The sequence below is a fragment of the Malania oleifera genome, chromosome 8 (assembly GCF_029873635.1).
Source record: "Malania oleifera isolate guangnan ecotype guangnan chromosome 8, ASM2987363v1, whole genome shotgun sequence".
In the NCBI taxonomy this organism is placed as follows: Eukaryota; Viridiplantae; Streptophyta; class Magnoliopsida; order Santalales; family Ximeniaceae; genus Malania; species Malania oleifera.
In genome coordinates, this window is record NC_080424.1 from 89,048,605 (window position 1) to 89,071,569 (window position 22,965).

General features: G+C 36.4%; 1 protein-coding gene and 1 non-coding gene across 4 annotated transcripts in view; both read left to right on the forward strand.

Annotated features, from left to right (window-relative positions):
• LOC131161871 (glucose and ribitol dehydrogenase-like) overlaps positions 1–22,965 on the forward strand; it is a 105,288-nt gene that overhangs the window by 77,097 nt on the left and 5,226 nt on the right. The gene's annotated exons all lie outside the window — the stretch shown is intronic.
• Positions 16,664–16,771, forward strand: LOC131163206 (small nucleolar RNA R71). The gene has a single exon (XR_009138983.1). It is a non-coding gene; the product is annotated as a small nucleolar RNA R71 (small nucleolar RNA).

A 22,965-nucleotide genomic window follows, 5' to 3' on the forward strand; every position in this document is an offset into this window, starting at 1 on the left:
TTTAATGTATGCATGTCTATATTTAGGGTTTATATTGTTTATATCGTTACGAATAATTGTTGATTATGTTAAGCAGTTTATATATGTATTTAGCTATGCGTGTTTCATGATTTAACATTATTATTCCAGGCTACATATCCTTGTCGTGATAATCTTTTAATTTCTTTGGTGAATATTAGTTGATTTGTTCCCATTGTTGTAGGGTTCGTAAAATTTGTTAGTTGATATTCTTGTTGGTATTTTGGTGGTGCATATTATTTAATGAACATTATTATTGTTGTAAGTGTTACAATTAAAATTTGTTTTAACCTTCAAGCTTATACTTTTGTTGTATTTAGGGTATGTATTAAATTTCATATTCATTTTTAGGGTTTCCTTATTTGGATTTGCAGAGTTTCCATTTTATCACGTATTGATTTCCATAGTTTGACTATTTCTATATTATCATATATATATGTATTTATTGTTTCCATATTGTTACACATTGATTTCCTTTTTAGGGTTTGATTTTTTTCTATTATTGGATATTATTGTTTATGATCAAATTAAAGTTATATAGAGCCTATATTGTTATTAATAGTATGATGTATACACCTTTTTATTCTAGTAGCATTTATCATTGGTAATTATGTGCTATGATATATATACATATATACATATTGGTTGTGTTATTTTTATAGTAGTATTATGGGTACAAGTAGTGTATTATTATTATAATATATTAGGGCTTCGGTTATTTCATGTTAATATGGTATGTTTTGAACTATTATTATGATTTTGTTAATATGGTATCTTTTGGATTATTAGTATTGTTGCATTACCACCGTATACCTTGGGTTCTTCCCTATTGCTATGTTAATTACGTATATATCTTAGGGTTTTGATTAAAAATATACTGTTTATGGTGTTTTTAGAATTTTTAGGATCTAAGCATATATGATATATATATATATATATATATATATATATATATATATTTTAGTATTTTGATATATATAGTGATAGTATTATAGTATTGCTATTATGTTTGCATGTGATGAGATGTATTTATGGTATCTAATTACTTATTTTGACATTCATGATATTTTAGTAAGTGTGAGTTGCTTATGACTCTATCACCATATATTAAAACCTCCCATACTAGTATTTTTCCTATAAAAATTTTATATACAATTTCAAAATCTGGGAGCGTATTTTTTTTTAGATATTTTATTGATTTTTATTATCCCTATGATTTAATTGCAAGGAGTATTAGCCTTTGGGCATCACGTACCCTAAGCTCTGAGGGAATATATGTATATATTTATTTATTTTCCTATGTATTTATAAATTCATAAAAAGGAGTAATGTAAAGATTTATTAGATTAACTTAGGGATAATTTTAAATTAATTAGGTGCCGTTCTTAAGAACGGGCGCGTAAGGGGTGCTCGTACCTTCCCCTCGCGTAACCGAACTCCCGACCCCAACTCTGGTAATGTAGACCGATTCTACCCCTAACGGGGTAGTGATCATGTGTTCTAACCGCACTAAAGGTTAGTGGCGACTCCTACACCATATTTTTCCTAAAAATATAAAAATGATTTTAATTTCGCCGCCCGGGGCACACGCGCTCCCGGGACGTCGCGACAGAACTTAAACAATTATTTAAAAGAAAGGAGAGAATGAAACAGAGAGAAAAGAAGAGAGATGGAGCAAAAATTTATCTAATAATAATATTCTTAAATTAAATAACTAATTGAAAAAAAAAATTTAATCCCAACTTAGAATTGAAATAAACTAAATTCAAAGAGAGAGAGAGAGAGAGAGAGAGAGAGAGATAGCAAGAGAAAAGAGAAAAAATCCAAGCCATAGCAGCCCTCCCTTGCTGCCCCCTATGCACCCCAAAAAGAAAGATTAAAAAAAAAAAACTAGCTAAACTCTATGTGCCTCCCTTTGACTTTTCAAAATAACCCATAAATCCCCCTTCTTTTTACAATTCAGCCCCAACCCCCGGCAACTAGAAGACCCACACGTCCACAGCTTGTAGCATGTGGCCCTCACGTGGTCACATCAAGCTCTTTTTCTTTTTTTCCTTCCTTTTGTTAACACATAATCGATTCTGCACTTCAATGCTGATTTTGACCTAGTAAACATCTGTATCTCTCAAATATCAAAACACAAAAGTTGTAGACCTCTTTCTCAGCTTTCCCCAAAAATTTTAATCATCTTGATTGGAGCTCAAACGAGAAAGTTATGCCCAGATTATGGAGTAATTCCAAAACAGTTCATAAAAACAGTGTATGGTAAATTCACGTCTCATTTCGACCTTGATGCAGTTAGAATTTGTAGAGATCCGAAGAAATTATAATGATTAAATAATAAAGAGGGAGAAAAAGGAAATTGTAAAGGGGGCCACAGCAAGTCCTCATCAACGAACGCGAAGCGTTCGTCAATGATGTTGCTTATTCTTATCATCAACGGGGACACGTGTCTCGTCAATGAGAAGATACCGAGAGGCTATTTTCAGCCCTGAATTTCATCGACGAGGAATAAGCGTTCGTCGACAAACTTCCTTCATGGCCTCATCAACGAAGTGACGTGGCTCATCGACGAGTGCAAGTGTATAAATAGCCTAAACTCAAATTTTTCTACATAATCACGCGAAGAACCCTCTCTCTCTCTCTCTCTCTCTCTCTCTCTCTCTCTCTCTCTCTCTCTCTCTCTCTCTCTCTCTCTCTCTCTCTCTCTCTCTCTTTCTCTTTATCTATCTCTCTCTTGTTCGTCCCCTCTCCCTTCTCTCTAAGATTCTAGGCTGGATTCTTTCCGATTCGACAATCCGAGGCCACCACGATACTCCTGGGAAAGTTCTCTTCAAGTCTGCTGAAGTGGATCGTTGGTGGGGTTAACTTGGACTTATCCTAAATTCAAGGTAAGGTTTTTTATTTAATATTTGGCTTTCCTACAGTTGTAGAAAATGTAGTACTCAAAGAAACACTAAAATTTTGTTCAGAGAGATGTTGTTTTCAGGGTATTGAACGGAGAACCCAATCGGTGCAGGGCTGGTTATTTTAGGGGCTTTTCAGTAATCAGGTAAGGGAGTAAACTAAGGCACTAATTTTTCACGAAAATTATTATTATTATTTACTAGTAGATTTATGTTCAGAAATTATGTATTATGGATAAGCATATTTGTAGAAATGTATATTTGAGGAAAATACTACTGTTACATAGGAATATATATCTTTAAGTATGAAATGTCAGAAAATGTGATTTCAAAACAGAATTCATGATTTTATTCAGTATTGTGTGACATGAATATTATGTTATGCATGTTGTATTATGTTAAGCCAATTTTACAGAAAAGCATGTTTCGGTTATTTTCAGGAATAACATGATAATACAGTAAACCATGATTTTAGAATATATGATAAACAATACATTTATTCATATTAGTATGTATGATATGTTCGGTGTAAGGCCATGATTGATAACTGACGCAAGGCCGAAGTTATGCATGTTTTCAGCGCAAGGTCGTAATTATGAATGTATTCAGCCTAAGGCCATGACTATTTAAGATATTACAGAATTCAGAAAATGCTATCAATCTATTTATACTAAAATAGTATATTATCATGTACTATATGTTATTAGAACCCGGTTGATAGTTCAGATCAGTTTCAGGAGCACGGTACCGTAGCTATACAGTTCAGTTTAGTTTAGACTTGTGCTAACTGCCCCTACTAGTAGAGTGGGTGGGAGATGGATAGTAAATGTAGCTTTCAGTGTAGAGTTGTAGACATCCACCTAGAAGTCCAGACCATGGTGTGATGGGCCCATTGTACTTATAGACATTTTTAACTCGATAGTGGTCGGTCAGTCATTGTCGAGTCCTGCCTTCGGGCTGCACAACCCGTCATGGGGGGGTAATACATGACATCAGCTAACTATTCATCCTGGGTAAATTTCAGAATTATTAGTTATATCAAATGATTTAATGAACAGTAAAATACAGTACGATTCAGTATATTTATGAAATGGTATATTTATTCAGCTATGATATTATCAATGTTTTCAACATGTGATATGTACTGTATATCAATTATAGCACGTAAATATTCATGTTGCTACATAACTTTATTTAGTTTATTTCCCTTACAGAGAGGTGTCTCATCCCAGCTTAAACCATTTCAGGGATGATAGGCGGACTGAGCCCACCGTTGTGACAATTTTTACTATCCCGCTAAGAGGGTAAGTTTTAAGTTAGGATCAGCTAGTTTTTGGTATTACATCTTAGTTTCATCTTTTGGTGATTTTTAGGATTGTATATTTAAACAGTATATGGTGAAATGTAGGTACTCTGGTATATTGTGTAATATGGTTGGGTGGATGAAATTTATGTTTGTTGCTGCTTAGGTTTTCGTTGTGTGTGACAGGTGTGTCCCCGTTACCCACGAGTTCGGGTTGACTTTGTTATGTTTTAAGTTAATGATAATTAATATGGTTGATTATGTAGTAAATTAAGCAGGTCGTTACAGTTTGGTATCAGAGCCTAGGATGCTAGGTTTTGTAGACTCTAGAATGCAACAGTAATAATACCATAGTATAGGATAATGGAATTTGAGGTTTGGTTTGTAGTCTAGATGTAGGACTTCCGTGATGGTTTGTGTGTCTTTCCTGGGGTGACAATTTTAGGAAATCCATGGTAAACTATTGACGGGTTGGGTATCTAGTTTGTAGGATTGAACTTTGAATCAAGATCAGCAATGATGAATTAGTTAAGGATATAATATACTAGTTAGATGATATGTTATGGTAATAGGGTCCTAAGCTAAAATTATTTTCTTTTCAAGATGAACCCTGGAGGTAGTAGTGTCCATACTAGCGGTAATGAGGGTTCTGGACCCTCAGGCGCTATGGGTGGTGACTCAAATACTATATTGCACAGCATGGCTCAGCAAGTCATGGTTGAAATTGCCAGAAACTCCAGAGAACAGAGTGGCCCATCTGTGGGTCATGGTAGTTCGATTGAGAAGTTTATCAAGACGAAACCTCTGGCTTTCTCAGGAGGAACTGATCCTACAGTCGCTGAAAACTAGGTGCAGGAGATTGAAAAAGTGTTCGCAGTATTGCAGTGTACTGAGGAGCAGAGGGTGTTTTCTATTTTCTATGTATAAACTAACTTAAGAGGTTGAAAGAGGGTGGATGGCAGCGAAACTTCTGGAGTAGCAGAGGACAGTGCCTATAGAAATGACATGGGAGCGATTTAAGGAGATATTTTCCAGCCTCATCTAGGGAAGTTAAAATTGAGGAATTTTTGAATCTGAAGTAGGGACAGTAGACCGTACAACAGTATGCGATAAGGTTCATTAAGTTATCTTGCTTCGCTCCGTACACTATTCCAGATGAGATGAAGAAGGTACGACAGATTGAAAGAGGTCTGAGTAAAGAATTATATAAGCAAGTGTCGATACAAAAATTGCAAGATTTTGCTTAGCTGAAAGATAGGGTAACTATGGGAGAAGCTGGAGAGCGGTTGGAGGCTGAGGAACAGAAACAGAGGAAGAGATCCACACCTTATGGTTTCCCGCTGGGGTTCAGTCGTGGTTCATGGAAAAGAGGTGGCTACTATAGGGATCAGAGGCAGGAGTCGGGGAATCATGGGTTTCAAAGTATGCAGTCATTCCCAGCTTGTCAAAATTGTGGGAAAAGACACCTAGAGGAGTGTCGTGCTAGGTGTGGCATCTACTACCGATGAGGGGATTTAGGACATATGATGAGAGATTGCCAAGATCAGAATGGAGCTGCTCTCATTCCTAGACCTATTCAGGGAGGCTATCAGGTGCCACGTGGAGGCCAGCAGAGCAATATGGCTCTAGATAGAGTTTTTGCTTTGACGTCAGGTGATGCTAAGATAGTTGGCGATGTGGTGACAAGTATGGTTATCATACTTTCCTTTAAATTTATTGTATTATTTGATTCAGGTGCCACACACTCGTTCGTGTCTATGAGATATATTAAATTGTGTGGGGCAGAAACACAGTTATTAGACACTGAACTGTTAGTAACTACACCGATTGGGTCAGTAGTGAGGTGTAGTAGGGTGCTCTGGGGCTGTCCAATGGATATACAAGGGAAAATTTTGTCTACTGATTTGATAGTACTGGACATATACAGGTTTGATGTCATATTCGGCATGGATTGGCTAGCAACTAACTTTGTCAGTATAGATTATCGTTCAAAAGAAGTGATATTCAGACCTCCGGGAAGATCAGAATTTAGGTTTATAGGGTCACAAGTGCAATCTCTATCTCAGTTAGTTTCAACTATTTAGGCGAGGAGACTGGTCCTGAGTGGTTGTCAGGGATTTGTGGCATTTGTGAAAGAAATGTCAAGGAATGAATTGAAGCTCACTAGTACGCCAGTAGTAAAAGAGTTTATAGATGTGTTTCCAGATGAGTTACTAGGCTTGCCACCTAATCGTGAGGTAGATTTTCCTATTGATCTACTTCTGGGTACAATGCCGATCTCTAAAGCACCTTACCAAATGGCACCAGCAGAGTTGGCAAAATTAAAAAATCAGTTGCAATATTTTCTTGATAAGGGTTTTATACGGCCTAGTGTATCTCCGTGGGGAGCTCCAGTGTTATTTGTGAAGAAGAAAGACAGGACCATGAGGATGTGTATAGATTATAGGGAAATTAATAAGGTGACAATTAAGAATAAGTATCCTCTACCCCGTATAGATTATTTATTTGATCAGCTCCAGGGTACATGGGTGTATTTTAAGATTGACCTCAGATCAGGCTATCATCAAGTAAAGGTAAGGGCAGACGATGTATTGAAGATAGTATTTCGAACCAGGTATGGGCATTATGAGTTTCTTGTTATACCTTTTGGTCTGACGAATGCTTCTGCAATATTTATGGATTTGATGAATAGGATCTTCCACCAATATTTAGATCAGTTTTTTTATGTTTTTATTGATGATGTACTGGTCTATTTGAGGAGCATGAGACACATTTAAGGCAGGTCTTACAGACACTTAGAGAGAAGAAGTTATACGCCAAGTTCTGCAAATGAATTCTGGTTCGAGAAGGTTATATTTTTGGGGCATGCCATCTCAGGGGATGGAATTTCCGTGGATCCAAGTAAAGTTGATGCAATAGTGAATTGGGCTACACTGAGGAATGTCTAGGGGATCAACAGTTTCCTGGGGCTGGCTGGTTATTACTATCGTTTTGTTGAGGGATTCTCAGCGCTATCAAGGCCTCTAACGCGACTGACTAGGAAGAACGTCATATTTGAATGAGACAACAGCTGTAAGCAGAGCTTTCAAAAATTGAAACAAGGACTTGTCATAACACTAGTGTTGATCATCCCGTCAGGGGGTGAGGGTTATGTTATCTATAGTGATGTGTCCTTGAAGGGACTTGGCTGTGTATTGATGCAACATGGTAGGGTGGTAGCGTATGCTTCCAAGTAGTTGAAAGAATATGAAAAGAGCTACCTTATCCATGATCTTGAATTGGCGACAGTAGTACATGCATTAAAGATTTGGAGGCATTACCTGTATGGCGAGCGATGTGAAATCTTCTCTGACCATAAAAGTTTAAAGTACTTTTTCACTTAAAAGAAACTGAACATGAGGCAAAGAAAGTGGTTGGATCTTATTAAAGATTTTGATTGTACTTTTAGTTACCACCCAGGAAAAGAAAATGTGGTAGCTGATGCGTTGAGCAGGAAGTCTGTAGGACCAACGCTGACAGTTATGGAGATTCAGTATCTGATCATAAAGGATTTGGAGAGATTCGGTATAGAGTTGGTTAAGAGTGATCCTCAGATATGTATTGCTAGTTTAGTGGTGCTGCCTACTCTGCATGAGAGGATTAAAGCTGCTCAGAAGGAGGATCCAGAATTAGCAGGGATGATGGTCAGACTACGGGGTGGTCAAGGAGAGGAATTTTGTATTACAGATGATAGAGCTTTTCGGTTCCATTCTATATTATGTGTTCCTGCTGATACTAATATTAAAAATGCCATCTTAGAAGAGGCTCACAGATCTTTATACACAGTTCATCCCAGCAGCACGTAAATGTATAGGGATCTGCGAGAGTCGTATTGGTGGAGTGGTATGAAGAAGGATATTGCCGAGTACGTAGCACAGTGTTTGATGCTCCAACAGGTAAAAGATGAGCACCAGAGGCCAGCAGGTCAGTTATAGCCACTTTTTATTCCAGAGTGGAAATGGGATCACATATTTATGGATTTTGTTTCAGGGCTGCCGTCCGCATTGCATGGCCAGAATGTAATGTGGGTGATTATAGATTGTTTGACTAAGACCGTCCATTTCCTACCTATCAAAATCAGCTACTCCCTTAACCAACTGGAAAAGATTTATATTCAGGAGATAGCTCGTTCTCACAGAGTGCCAGTCTCTATAGTGTCAGATCGAGACCCGTGTTTCACGTCACGATTTTGGAGAAGCTTATAGGAAGCTCTAGGGTCTCAGTTATCTTTTAGCACGACATTTCATCCTTAGTCAGACGGGCAGACTGAGAGGACGATTCAGATACTAGAAGATATGTTTCGAGCATGTGTGCTGGACTTTGGGGGTAGTTAGACACAGTTCATGTTGCTGGTGGAATTTACGTACAATAACATTATCAGGCCATTGGCATGGTACCGTTTAAGGCACTTTACGGTAAAAGATGTCGTTCTCCTCTATATTGGGATGAAATGGGTGAAAGGTGAGTTGTGGGGCCAGAGTTAGTATAGCAAGCATATGATAAGGTTCAGCTCATCAAAGATAGAATCAATGTAGCTCAAAGCTGACAGAAAAGTTACGTCAATAACCGCTGCAAGAAATTGAAATTTGATATTGGTGATCATGTGTTTTTGAAAATAGCTCTGTTAAAAGGGGTTATGAGATTTGGAAGGAAAGGTAAACCAAGCCCTTGGTTTATTGGCCCATTTTAGATTCTAAAGAAAGTAGGGCCGGCTGCCTATAGGTTAGCTTTACCACCTGTGGTGTCCAGGATACACGATGTATTCCATGTTTCCATGTTGAGGAAATACGTCCCGAACCCTTCTCACATAATTAGTTATGGTGAATTAGAGCTCAGTGATTCATTAGTTTATGAGGAGGTACCAGTACAGATTTTGGACAAGAAAGAATAAGAATTATGTAATAAGAAGATTCTTCTAGTAAAAGTCCTGTGGAAAAATCATACAATAAAAGAAGCTTCTTGGGAGCTCAAGGAACAAATGAGGCAGAAATATCCGCAATTGTTCAGTGAAGTTCAGTTGTAATCAGGAAGTATAAATGGTTATGAACTATTTCTTTTGCAAGTTAGTTAGTGTATGTAGTAGTTTAGTTAGTAAGTAGTATTTTAGTTTTGGGAGAATTTTATTTTATGTATGTAATCTCCCAAAACTCTAAATCTAACCATGATATTCCTTTGCCATAAGTGAGGTAAGTAATAAAATAAGTAGATTGTTTGCTTTTAAGGGATAGTGAATAATATGGATAGTAAATTTCGAGAATGAAATTTAATAAGGAGGGGAGAATGTAGAGATCTAAAGAAATTATAATGATTAAATAATAAAGAGGGAGAAAAAGGATATTGTAAAGGGGGTCACAGTAGGTCCTTTTCGACGAACGCAAAGTGTTTGTCGATGAAGTGGCTTATTGGGATCATCGACGGGGATATGTGACTCGTCGACGAGAAGATACCGAGAGGCTATTTTCAACTCTAAATTTCATCGATGAGAAATAAGCGTTCGTCGACAAACTTCCTTCATGGCCTCGTTGACGAAGTGACGTGGCTTGTCGACAAGCGCAGGTGTATAAATAGCCTAAACTTGAATTTTTCTAAAGAATCACGCAAAGAACCCTCTCTCTCCTCTCTCTCTCTCTCTCTCTCTCTCTCCTCTTTGTCCTTTCTCCCTTCTCTCTAATACTCTGTGCCAGATTCTTGTCGGTTCAACGATCCAAGGTGACCACGACACTATTGGGAAAGTTCTCTTCAAGTCTACTGGAGTGGATCGTTGGTGGGTTTAACTTGGATTTCATCCCAAATTCAGGGTGAGGCTTTTTATTTAGTATTTGGCTTTCCTACAGTTGTAGAAAATGTACTACTCAAAGAAATATTGAAGTTTTGTTCAAGGAAATGTTGTTTTCAGGGTGTTGAACGGAGAACCCAACGAGTGCAAGGGTGGTTATTTTAAGGGCTTTTCAGTAATCAGGTAAGGGAGTAAACTAAAGTAGTAATTTTCCATGAATATTATTATTATATTTACTAGAAGATTTATGTTGAGAAAGTATGTATTATATATAAGCATATTTGTAGAAATGTATATTTGAGGAAAATACTACTATTACACAGGAATATATATATATATATATATATATATATCTTTAAGTATGAAATGTCAAAAAATGTAATTTCAGAACAGAATTTATGATTTTATTCAGTATTGTGTGGCATGAATATTGTTTTATGCATGTTGTATTATGTTAAGCCAGTTTTACAGAAAAGCAAGTTCCAGTTATTTTTAGGAATAACATGATAATACAGTAAACCATGATTTCAAAATATATGATAAACAGTACATTTATTCAGATCAGTATGTATTATATGTTTGGCACAAGGTCATGATTGATAGCCGGCATAATGCCACAGTTATGCATGTTTTCGGCGCAAGACCGCAATTATGAATGTATTCGACGCAAGGCCATGACTATTTATGATATTTCAGAATTTAGAAAATGCTATCAATTTATTTATACTAAAACAATATATTATCATGTACTATATGTTATCAGAACCCAGATGATAGTTTAGATCAATTTCAAGAGTACGGTACCGTAGCTATACAGTTCAGTTCAGTTCAGACTTGTGTTAACTGCCCCTGCTAGTAGAGGGGGTGGGACATAGATAGTCGATGTTGCTTTCAATGTAGAGTTGTAGACGTCCACTTAGCAATCCAGACCAGGGTGTGACGGACCCATCATATTTATAGATATTTTTAACTCGGTAGTGGTCGGCCAGCCATTGTCGGGTCCCACCTTCGAGCTGCACAACTCGTCATGGGGGGGTAATACATGACATGAGCTAACTATTCATTCTAGGTAAATTTTAGAATTATTAGTTATATCAGATGATTTTATAAACAGTAAAATATGGTACGATTCACTATATTTATGAAATGGTATATTTATTCAGCTATGATATTATCAATGTTTTCAACATGTGATATGTACTGTATATCTAGTATAGCACGCAAATATTCATGTTGTCATACAACTATATTTAGTTCATTTCCCTTACTGAGAGGTGTCTCACCCCAACTTAAACAATTTCAAGGAACCCTAAACGACAGGCGAATGGAGCCCACCATTGAGACAGTTTTTGCTACCCCGCTAGGAAGGTAAGTTTTGAGTTAAGATCAGCTGGTTTTTTGTATTAGATCCTAGTTTCATCTTTTGGTAATTTTAAGGATTGTATATTTAAACAGTATATGGTGGAATGTAGGTTGTAATGACTCAAAAAATAATGGTATTTAAATAATAAAGAGGGAGGGAAATGGAAACAATATAGAAGGAAATTTGGGATGCAATGACCAAGGAAAATTTTCAAGTCCTCGTCGACGAACACAGGGGATTTGTCGATGAGGGTACAAGAGGGCCTCGTCGACGAAGACAAGTTTCATCCACGAGAAGATATGGAGAGAGAATTTTTGAAAGTCTGAAATTCGTCGACGAGGGGGCAGGTTCGTCGATGAACTTTCTACAGGACTCGTCGATGAGGTGACATGTCTCGTCGACGAATCCGGCCCTATAAATAGCAAAAACTCAAATTTTTTACGCAGAAAATCAAAAATCTCTCACTCTTTCTCTCTCCTTACGATTTCTCTCTCCTCTCTCTTCGATTTTGGCTTCGTCACTTGCCGGATCGACAATCTGAGGCCACTACAACACTTCTGTGGAAGTTCTCTCCAAATCTGTCGGAGCGGATCGTTGGTGGAAGCAAGTCGAAATTCATTCCTAGGTTGAGGTAAGACTTTTTATGTCAAATTTGATATTTTCGCAGTTATAAGAAATGATACTCACGTGAAAATACTGAAATTTAGTTCTATGAGTTGTTGGTTTCAGAGTGTTAATTGGGGAACCCTGCAGGTGCAGAACGAGTAGGTTTTTAGGGGGGTTTTCTTTTCAGTACCAGGTAAGGGAATAAACTCAAACAGTTATTTTCCACGCGTATTATTATTATTATTTATTATTAAATTAATTTTCAGGGAAGCATGTATTATATTCGAATATTATTGAGAAAATGCATATTTGGGAAAATACTATTGTTATATAGGAAATGTAATTTTAGAATGAAATGTACGAATTTACTCAGCTACGTGTGGCATGAATATTATTTTTCATGAAAAGTATTATGGTATGGCAATTTTACGAGTAAAGCATGTTTACAGGCATTTGAAATAAAACAGCACATAATGATGTTGAAAATACATGATAATTAATTTATTATTCAGAATGATATGTATGAGATATTCCGCGCAAGGCCGTGATTGATAGCCGGCACGAGGCCGTGTACATATGATTTCGGCGCGAGGCCGTATTTATGAAATGTTCAGTGCGAGGCCATATTATTGAAATGTTCGGCGTGAGGCCGTATTATTGAAATGTTCAGCGCGAGACCGTATTTATGAAATTATAGAAAATGCTATCAATCCATTTATGTTAAACGCTATATTATCATGTATTATATGTTATCAGAACTCAGATATTAGTTTAGTTCAGTTCAGGAGCACGATACTGTAACTTATAGATCAGATATTTATGTTCAGATTGGTGTTAACCACCCCACGAGGGGGTGGGAGATGGATAGTTGATGTGGCTTTCAGTGTAGAGTTGTAGACGTCCACTCGGTAGTCTGGACCAGGGTATGGCGGGCCCATCGTACTTATAGATATTTTTGACTCGGCAATAGTCAGCCAGCCATTGTCGGGTCCCACTTTCGAACTGAACAACCCGTCATAGGGGGTAATACATGACACCAACTAGCTATTCATCCTTGGTATGTTTTCAGTATTATTAGCTATACCAGATAGTTATGATTAGTATGATTTATTAGAAATATGAAAGTATACGTTTTTGTAGTTATTAAATGATGAATGTTTTCTGGTATGAAGATTGTATCGTATATCTATATTATCATTAAGTATTCATGTTGCCACACAGCTATTTTTGTTGTAAGATCCTAGGTTTATTTTGATGTTTAGGAGATTGTATATAAACATGATATTTTGGAGATGTAGTAGACTCTGGTATTATGTAATTTATGGTTGATAAATGTAATTTATATTTACTACGGCCTAGGTTTCGCTGTGTATGATAGGTGTCCCCGCTACCCACGGGTTCGGGTTGACTATTTTACTTATTATATTCTATTAAATGATTAGATAAGTAGGTCGTTACATAGGTACTCTGGTATATTTTGCTATATGGTTGGGTGGATGAAATTTATCTTTGCTGCTGCTTAGGTTTTCTCTATGTGTGACAAGTGTGTCCCCGTTACCCACGGGTTCGGGTTGACTTTGTTATGTTTTAAGTTAATGATAATTAATATGGTTGATTATGTAGTAAATTAAGTAGGTCGATACAGTATTTCTCAAAATGCAAAACATGAAAATTGTAGAGTGTTTTCTTATCTTTCTATAGCATCTTGAATCATCGGAATCAGAGGTCGGATGAGAGAGTTATGCACAAATTATGAAGTACCATCAATTTTTAGCTTCCAATAGTCGCCTTGCAATAAAAAAATACCAAAAATTCATAAATTACTCAAAAAAAATTCAAATATTATAAATAGGACACCATGCTAAAAGATTGATAAGAATTAGGTATTTAATTATAAATATAAGCCTCGGTGCATGAATTAAAGCACCTAATTACACAGTTTAAGCACGTAATCACATCCCCCAACTAATTATTTTCTAGTCTCTAACAAATAACGTGAATGAACTCCAAGGCGGTATCCATAAATATTAACTCCGGCAAACATGAAATTATTGCCCATGCAACACAACCATATTGTTTCACATACAGGAATATAACCAAATTTCACACAAGGTCATCATATACAATGCACACAGCTCCAAAGTAAGTCATTCATGCAAGTTTCATCGTTATATAGCAATTAAGAGCAATACACTCACACGAAGTTAACCAGCAGTACAATTCAGAGTTAATGCGATCATATAAATTCAAGTATAAATAGGTGAAATCTCAAGGAATGTGTGATGTGTGTGACTCGTTACACCTAGGATACCAGTGGACACCTATAGAACGGTCGTTTTGACTCAACCTAACTAGTATACCCTCAAAAACACTTAAAAATGATGGATACGCTCGTCATATGTACGGAGGAGTGTCGCGATCAAACATTCCACATATTGCAAGGAAAAAATGTTAAATGCATGGAGTGGACTAGTCTGAAAAGGATCTAGTCTTTATGAGGTGTCGGATCCTTCACCCTAACATCTTCTTGCCTACTCGTCATATCTAACCAAGACCAACCTAGATCAACTTATTCACAAACATGGCGTGGATACATATGAAGCATTAAGCGGTTGAAGAGTCTTTATATGTGGAGAACATGTGTCATGTCCATGAATTTTTATGCATTTCTATGGAGCAGGTATTAATCTTTCATTTCATGTGTATTTCTAATTTTCTTATTTTTTCTTCTGCTCATTCCTTAATTTCTGTCTTTTCATTGTCAATTAGGACAATCATTACACTTCTTTTCTTGTCTTCATACCACCAATGAGAATTAAGTTCGAACAGTAGTCCATGAACTAAGCCTATCTCTTAGGGTGGCTCAACCTTCACATCTTGAGTAGACTACAAAACCTAGGTTCCTATCTCCCCACAGGATGTCACATCTAGGTTAGCAAGTCAAAAACATAGACTAGTGTACAAAGAATATTTATAAGAAAAAAAAAAATAAAGTTGAGTTTCATGAACTCTGAGCTGACATTAAAAATTCAAAAGAACAATAAATGGCTCAACAACACCTCACAAGGTGTCATAGTCGTCACGGGTGCTCTCTCAGTTCTCATAAGGAACCCTAAGTACTACAAGTCACGTGAACGTGTATTTTTAACCTCATAAGATACCATGTAAATACAAGAGTTTATATAACCAGATTAACACGAATGAACTACTAGTCAACCTACATACAATTACAATTCCTAGATTAGCCATATAAATAGAAACTACACATAAATAACTCACTATACAGATTCAGTGTGTAACTCCTAGGTTATATGCAAGTATGTAAAGGGTATTAGTCAATCTTAATCATGGCGTAATCATCCATATTCAAAAAAAATATTCAATGTAATTTATCTACCCCCCAATTAAAGTGAAACATTGTCCTCAATGTAAAAGTATAGGGGAAATAGAAAAGATGTGCACGGGGAAGTGGAGCGTACCTGGGTGGAGAAGTAAGGGGAATGAAAAATTGAAACTAAGGAAAAATGTACCTGAAAATTAACTAAAAATAAAACAAGGTAAAAAAATGAAAATAAAGGAAAGAAAAACATCACAGTTTGTCTGACGAAGGCTCTGATAGAATTTCATCTAGCGGGTGCAGGTCTATAAATTGAACCGGAGAGTCTCCAAATTTGAGTCGCCACAACGAATCAGTCTTGTTACCTGCACAAAAGTTAGCTTCAAATAAATCAATACGTTGTAAGATACCAGACAAACATGTGCAGACTACCTTCCTTGTTTTAACAAGAAAGGATCTTTATTAAGTATATTTTCCAGGAAATTCACTTCTTTAAGAACTTGTCTTTGAGGCAAAGTTGTCAGAGCAGTTACCTTTGGTTCTTCAGAAGCATCAACATTAAAATTTGTACCTAGTTCCTTGAAAATTAAACATTCACCATGCTGCTTACCCTCTTTATCGGGTGTACCCATCACCTTACCATTATGGGGATTCGCGTCGGCATTGGACTCCTTAAAATTTAATCCAGTAGGGAATGATGGTTCCACAACTGTCAATCTCTAAGGGTAAGGTACCACAAGTTGGTACTCCTTACTAGTCTCGGTCTCCGCGTTAACTGACTTCTTCAATTCTGGGCTTGCTTCCTCTAATTTTTCTTTAACCTGCGAAGATAATGGACCGAACTGATCATTCCTCCATGATAGGTTCAAGTGATTTCTCCATCTAGGATTATAAGTATTCGAGAATGGCTTATTTTGAGATTTGTTGATCCAATTTTCTGACTGCATCTGATCAGATCCACTCTCCTGCAATCCTGGTAAAAGTAGACAATCCTCCACTAATTTCGTTCCTTTCACTTTCTCTGACTCCATAACCTCTATTTTTTTAGACAAAGTAGCAACAAGAGCTTGTAAATTAGTTTCTTCTTTGACCTCGTATCTACCTCCACCATTGATCGCTCTAAGAGGTTGTACTGCCATTGGTGCTCATTCATATTGTGTTCCATTGTTGGGTACTTTCAGCTAAATAATCAAAGAATGATAGAGCCTTATCCGGTTCCTTACTGAAGAACTCCCTGTTGCACATAGTTTGGACAAATTGTTTACATACAATGGTAAGGGTAGTATAAAAATAATTCACTAACCTCCAAGATTCAAATTCGTGATGTGAACATATGTTCATCAGGTCCTTGAATCTCTCCCAGCAAGCCTAGAAGGTCTCATCAACTCCTTGCATGAATCGACTAATCTGTTCCTACAAAAATTAATTTTGCAGAAATTCATTTTGCATATCAGTCCAACTAGAGATAGAATTAGGTCTAAGAGAATTAAATCACGTCTTAGCCTTATCTTTCAATAAAAAATGAAATAAACGCAATCTAATTGCTTAATTAGTAGCAGCCTCATCTATGAATGTAACACATGCAAGCTCAAAATCAGTTAAATGTTGATACGGATTTTCACACTCCATCCCATAAAATTGCGGTATCACATATATCATTCCAGGCTTACTGTTAAAGTTTTATGCATTCTCAGGCAATATGATGCAAGATGGTTGTGTGGTTTGTGTAGCTTGCAAAAAATTCATAAGCGTGCGCGGTGCAGGTGGTGCCATATTTATTTATTTATTTTTCAAAACTTAATTTTTTTTCTTTTATTTTATTTTTATTTTTCATGAGAAAATTTAAAATAACGGGAAAAACACTAGTTTGGAACTAAAACCAACATTCCCCGTAACGGCACAAAAAACTTGACTCACTCGAAAAATGAGCAGCACGGAAGCTATCCCAAGTATAGGAATTATGTCGTGTAATATTTAGTCCAAGGGTAAGATCGTCTCCTCAAGGAATGCCTTTTAATTCCAAACTTGTGTAATTTCAAAAGAAATTAAGAAAATAAAAATTTACTGAACATAGTTCAGATTCAGTTTCTTGGGATTTTTTAGGTTTTTGCAATAGAATTTAAATTCTAACTAAAAATTAAATATGCATGAAATAACTTAAATAAATACCATATTCAATGCTAGAATAATGAAAGAACTAAACCCTACAATTATTCAACTAAATAAAAATATTAACTTTAAACGTAATACCCAAACAAGAATACACTTAAATAAAAGCACCAACTTTAATAATAAAAACACCCAAAGAAAATAATTAAATCCCTATAAAAACTTTAAATAAGAAGACAAATTAAAATTAACAATAATAATGCCCAAACTTTATATAAGCGCATAATATGGACCCGCTGTTTACTTCTCGATTTTGGAAGAATCTACAGAAAGCATTGTGATCTCAACTCACTTTTAGTACCGTTTTTCACCCGCAGACCGATGGTCAGTCAGAGAGGACCATTCAGATTCTAGAGGATATGCTACGGACGTGTGTACTAGATTTCGGGGGTAGTTGGATTAAATATCTGCCGTTAGTTGACTTTACATACAATAATAGTATGAGGCACTATATGGTCGAAAGGTGTCAATCTTCATTGTACTGGGATGAGGTTGGTAAGCGGCAAATTATGGGGCCAAAGCTTGTTCAGCAGACCGCTGAGTCTGAGAAGGTCCAGCTTATCAGGGAAAGAATTAAGATGGCACAGAGTCAGCAAAAAAGTTCTGCGGATATACGCCGGCGAGAGCTAAAGTACGAGATAGGTGATGCGATATTTTTTGGCATTGCTCCGATGAAAAGGGTAATGAGATTTGGGAAAAGGGGAAGCTAAGCCCTAGATGCATCGGGTCATTCGAGATTTTGGAAAGAGTTGGTCTGGTGGTGTACAGAATAGCATTACCCTCGGCACTGTCTAGGATCCACGGCGTGTTCCACGTGTCCATGCTAAGGAAGTACGTTTCGGATCCTTCGCATGTGATCAATTATAAGTCTTTGGAGCTCGGGGACACTTTGGCATATGATGAGATACCAGTTCAGATTTTAGACCATAAGGAATAGGAGCTAAGTACTAAGAGGATTCCACTAGTAAAGGTACTTTGGCATAATCATGCAGTAGAGGAAGTTTCATGGCAATTAGAGACAGGAATACGTCAGAAGTATCCACAACTGTTCAGAGAGTCTTAGTGCTAGATAGGTAAGTAGAACGGTAGGTAAGTGTTGGTTTGTATGTATAATGTTAGAGTAGATTTGTTTACGTTTAGTATATGGATGGTCTTTGGGGGAGTTTGTATGGTATTGTAATCTCCTCAAACACTATGTGTAACCATGGTATTCCTCCACCATAAGTAAGGGTATTTAATAAACTTAGGATGAGGCTACTATGTGGGTGGCAGTCGGCTCTTCCTAGAGTCAGATCAATAGATCAGTAATCATTCAGTGGATGTGATGTAAATCAGTCAGAAAATTTTAAGGATGAAATTTTTTTAAGGAGGGGAGAATGTAGTAACCCGAACCAAGAAAATAAATAAATAAATAAAATAAAAGAGAAAGGAAAGGAAAAAAAGGAAAAAAGGGTTTGGCCAGGCCCAAACCATCGCCGGTTTCGTGAGGATCAGAAAAATCGTCAATGGTTTTCCTGTAGGTAAACTACCGAGAGCTGTTTAAAGGCTAAACCATCGACGGTTTTTCTGGGCCCATCGACGATTTTGTCAAGCCCAGAAAAACCGTCGATGGTTTTCCAACGAGCAGAGTTACTTAAGGGCTAAGTTATGTTTGTTTCTTCATAACTTTCTTTTGCTCTCTCTCTCTCTCTCTCTCTCTCTCTCTCTCTTTCTCTCTCCAAAAATAAAGGTTTTGATTCTCTCTCTCTCTCTCTCTCTCTCTCTAGCCTCGGAAACTCTCCACACGTGCTCCCCGGTTCTCTCTCCCTTCTCCCAACACGTAGGCCGTCGATATTCGGTTGATTCGTGCGGTTAGGGTTTTCATGGTTTCGAAAGTTTTAGTCTTTTTCTTCAGGAACAGTTAAAGGGATTATATTATATCAGTTATTTTTTAATATGGACCGATTAAATTGCAATTTATGTTACAAAAACGGTATATATGATTCTCTGAATGAATTGGGTATATGAAAATGGTTATTTTGACTTTTATATGTTTTTGGGAAAAACTAACGTGAATGGTTTGAACATGTCCTATTTTCAATAAAATAAGTAGTTTGAGTTAAATAAAACCCTGGAGATGCTCATACCCTTGTTTTCAACAACTTATATGTTTCCTCGTCAGTCTATTTTGTTTATACTTTATCAGATAAAAATTATGTGGCATGAGAATAGTTTTTAAATGGCATGTTAGAACAGAATGTTTTAACTGATATTATACAGTATGATGTGACCGCTATAAACCGAGATGTGATGTGACAACTATAAGTCGAGATTTGATATGATGGCTAGATGTCGAGATTTGATATGCCGGTTTTATACCGAGATAGAATATGACAAATATTTTACATAATTATGAACAACGCATGTTTTATATAGTGTTATGAAAAATGAATTATGATTTTAGTATTATTATGTAAATTGTCATATATGATTTAAGAACCCTATGGATATGAAATGTTGTATTATGAGCACGATATCATAGCTATGAATTGGCAGCGAGTGCAATCACACGAGGATGGAAGTGTGATACGAGATAGTTGATTGGAGACCTGGGTACAATACTATCCCGAGGCTGTTCCAGGGGCCCCATCTGAAGTAGTTTCGATTGACTCTTTTTTATGTAATTCCAGGTTAAGGGTAGGCACAATCGTATTTACTAGCTTTTTTGACTCAACTATGGTCGGCCAGCCATATGCTGAATCCAGCCTTCGAGCCGCACAACTCGTTATGGGGGGAAGCATGTCGTATGAGTATGTGAAATCGTGACGACGCAAGTTCAGTAGTCCAGGTTGTATCTTCTAGACATATATGGGCAAATTTACTATAAAATTGGCTATATTGAGCCGATAGTTTTTTATTCTGAAATTATGTATTTTTAGATATATAGTGCAGTACAGTTTAAATGTCATTTCATAATAAAAGTTTTATATTCACACAGGAACTCATACTAGTCACACACTGATAATAATATAATTCGTCTTACTGAGAAGTGTCTCACCCTATTATACAAATCATTTTTCAAGTCCTTCAAGGAACCGTGCCTAGTTTACTACGGGGCGGGGATTAGACTTGTGGGGGTGATAGACAGAGCTGGTGAGCCACCAGCTATTACATATTATTATTTTGTTGAGTTGTATTATATAGACAGGTAGTTTTATGTATGTATTTGGGAACAATTAGAACTCTAATAAAGTGTTTTGAGGTTTTAGCATCTTTCGTTGTATGGTTTTTAATTCCAATAATGACAGGTGCACCCGAAATTCTCTGGTTAGGAGTTGCAGTATTTATGGTATCAGAGAATTTATATATTTTACTAGCACTCTATACCTCGCATGGAGGGTCGGGGCACTACAGGTGGTATCATTGCATTTTTATATTTTTAGCAGTTAACTTTTCAGGTCATGACACTGTCTCATATTTCCAGTCATTTAAAAAATAATTATGAGCCTACCTCTTTTGGTGGATAAAAGGTTCATCCAATCATCTTATCTAAAAAACTAAATAATAAAATGTTTATCCCCCATAAGTGAGAGCTATCAATAAATTTAGGATTTTCGTTAAAGAAAATCATCTTATCTTAAAAGGTAAATAATATTATTAAATGAAATATCATAATATATTTAATTAAATGATACTAATATATTAAATCTAAATTTAATGCAATTATATTTAATAAATATCTAATAAAAAAGATATTTTAATAATAGTTTTTTCTTTGATATTTTAATGCACGTGTTTTCTGTGTTTGAAGAGATGAGGTGGGAGGCATGCATGCGTACTTGTGGTGCAGAAGCCTTTATCCTTATCCATTCAGGAGCAGTAGACGCGTACTCGCAAAAACTTAATCAAAATCTCTCCAGCTGCCTGCGTCAGACCGTGAGAGCGCCATAAAGAGTGGCCGGCCGGTCCCCAGTTGCAGCGACGCCGCGCCCCGCAGTGGACGTCAATAATTGATGTCCGTACGATCGTGGTCCTGAACAAAAAGATATGAGAGATTTGAATGGAAAGAAACAGTAGGGTTTTCATCGAAAAGATACAAACACAAAGATGTTGAACAAGAGAATATTAGCAATCGAATGGAACACTTGTTTTGGAAATCAATACTCAACAATTGGAAGGATTTCTTTAGTGAATTGCATACTTGCCCTTGATTGTTAACTCTCTTAAGCCTATTTTAGGCTTCTTGTACACTCCATAAACTTAATTTATATGTTCATACCTTTTTCTTCAATAAATTCAGTATTACCTTTGAAAAAAGTGTCAAGTACTCTGCTCTTTTCATTCTTTTTTCCTATATTTTCTTTACATTGAGAGAATACAAATAAATAGGAAAGCTTGCAATCCTATTTTTGGTAATATAGATATCACAATAAAGAGGATGATTCTATATTTACATATACAACTATATCTTTCCTAATTAAGATGGTTTCTAATAGCTCACACCAACACTGCCCCTCAAGTTGATGCATACAAGTCTCTAATGCACAACTCGTTGAGTGAGTTGTGAAACTATTTGCTTGATACCACCTTTGTGAGTATGCATGTCTACTAGTTGGTCTTCGAACTTCACAAATAGAAATCGAATTATTTTCACTTTTGAGTTTGTCATGATAAAATGTTGATCCACTTCCACATGTTTTGTACGATCATGCTAGGCTAGGTCGTGAGATATTGCAATAGTAGCTTTGTTTTTACAAAAGAGATCCATTTCTGAAGTAGATGTGAAGTCTTGTTTAGTAAGTAATCTCTTGATCCAAAGTAGTTCACAAAGCCCTTTTGTCATTCCTTGGAATTCTGCTTCGGCACTGGAAAGTGCTACCACCTTTTGTTTCTTACTTCTCCATGTAACAAGATACCCACAATAAAACATAAAATAACCTGAAGGAGATCTTTTAACTGAGATATTTCTAGCCCATTCTGCATCTTTATAGCCATTAATTCTTAAATGACTATTCTTTGAAAACATAATTCCCTTCCCAAGTGAGGACTTCAAGTATCTTTTAGTATTCGGGCTATCACATTTATATGATCTTCATTAGGATTATGCATGAATTGGCTAACTACGCCTACAACATATGCAATGTCTGGACGAGTATGTGAGAGGTATGTAAGTTTGTCAACTAGCCTTTAGTATCTACCTTTATTTGTTGGTGCTTTATCTGAGTATTCTCCAAGTCTATGGTTTTGAACAATTGGAGTATCCACTGGTTTGCACTCCAACATTCCTACCTCAATTAATTATACATCCAACACTACTTCCTTTGGGAAGGAAATATTCCTTGTCTAGACCAAGCAACTTCAATTCCCAAAAAGTACTTGAGTCCTCCCAAGTCCTTTATCTCAAATTCGGTGGCCAACTTCTTCTGTGGTTTGGATATTTCTTCTTCATCGTCTCTGGTGATAATCATG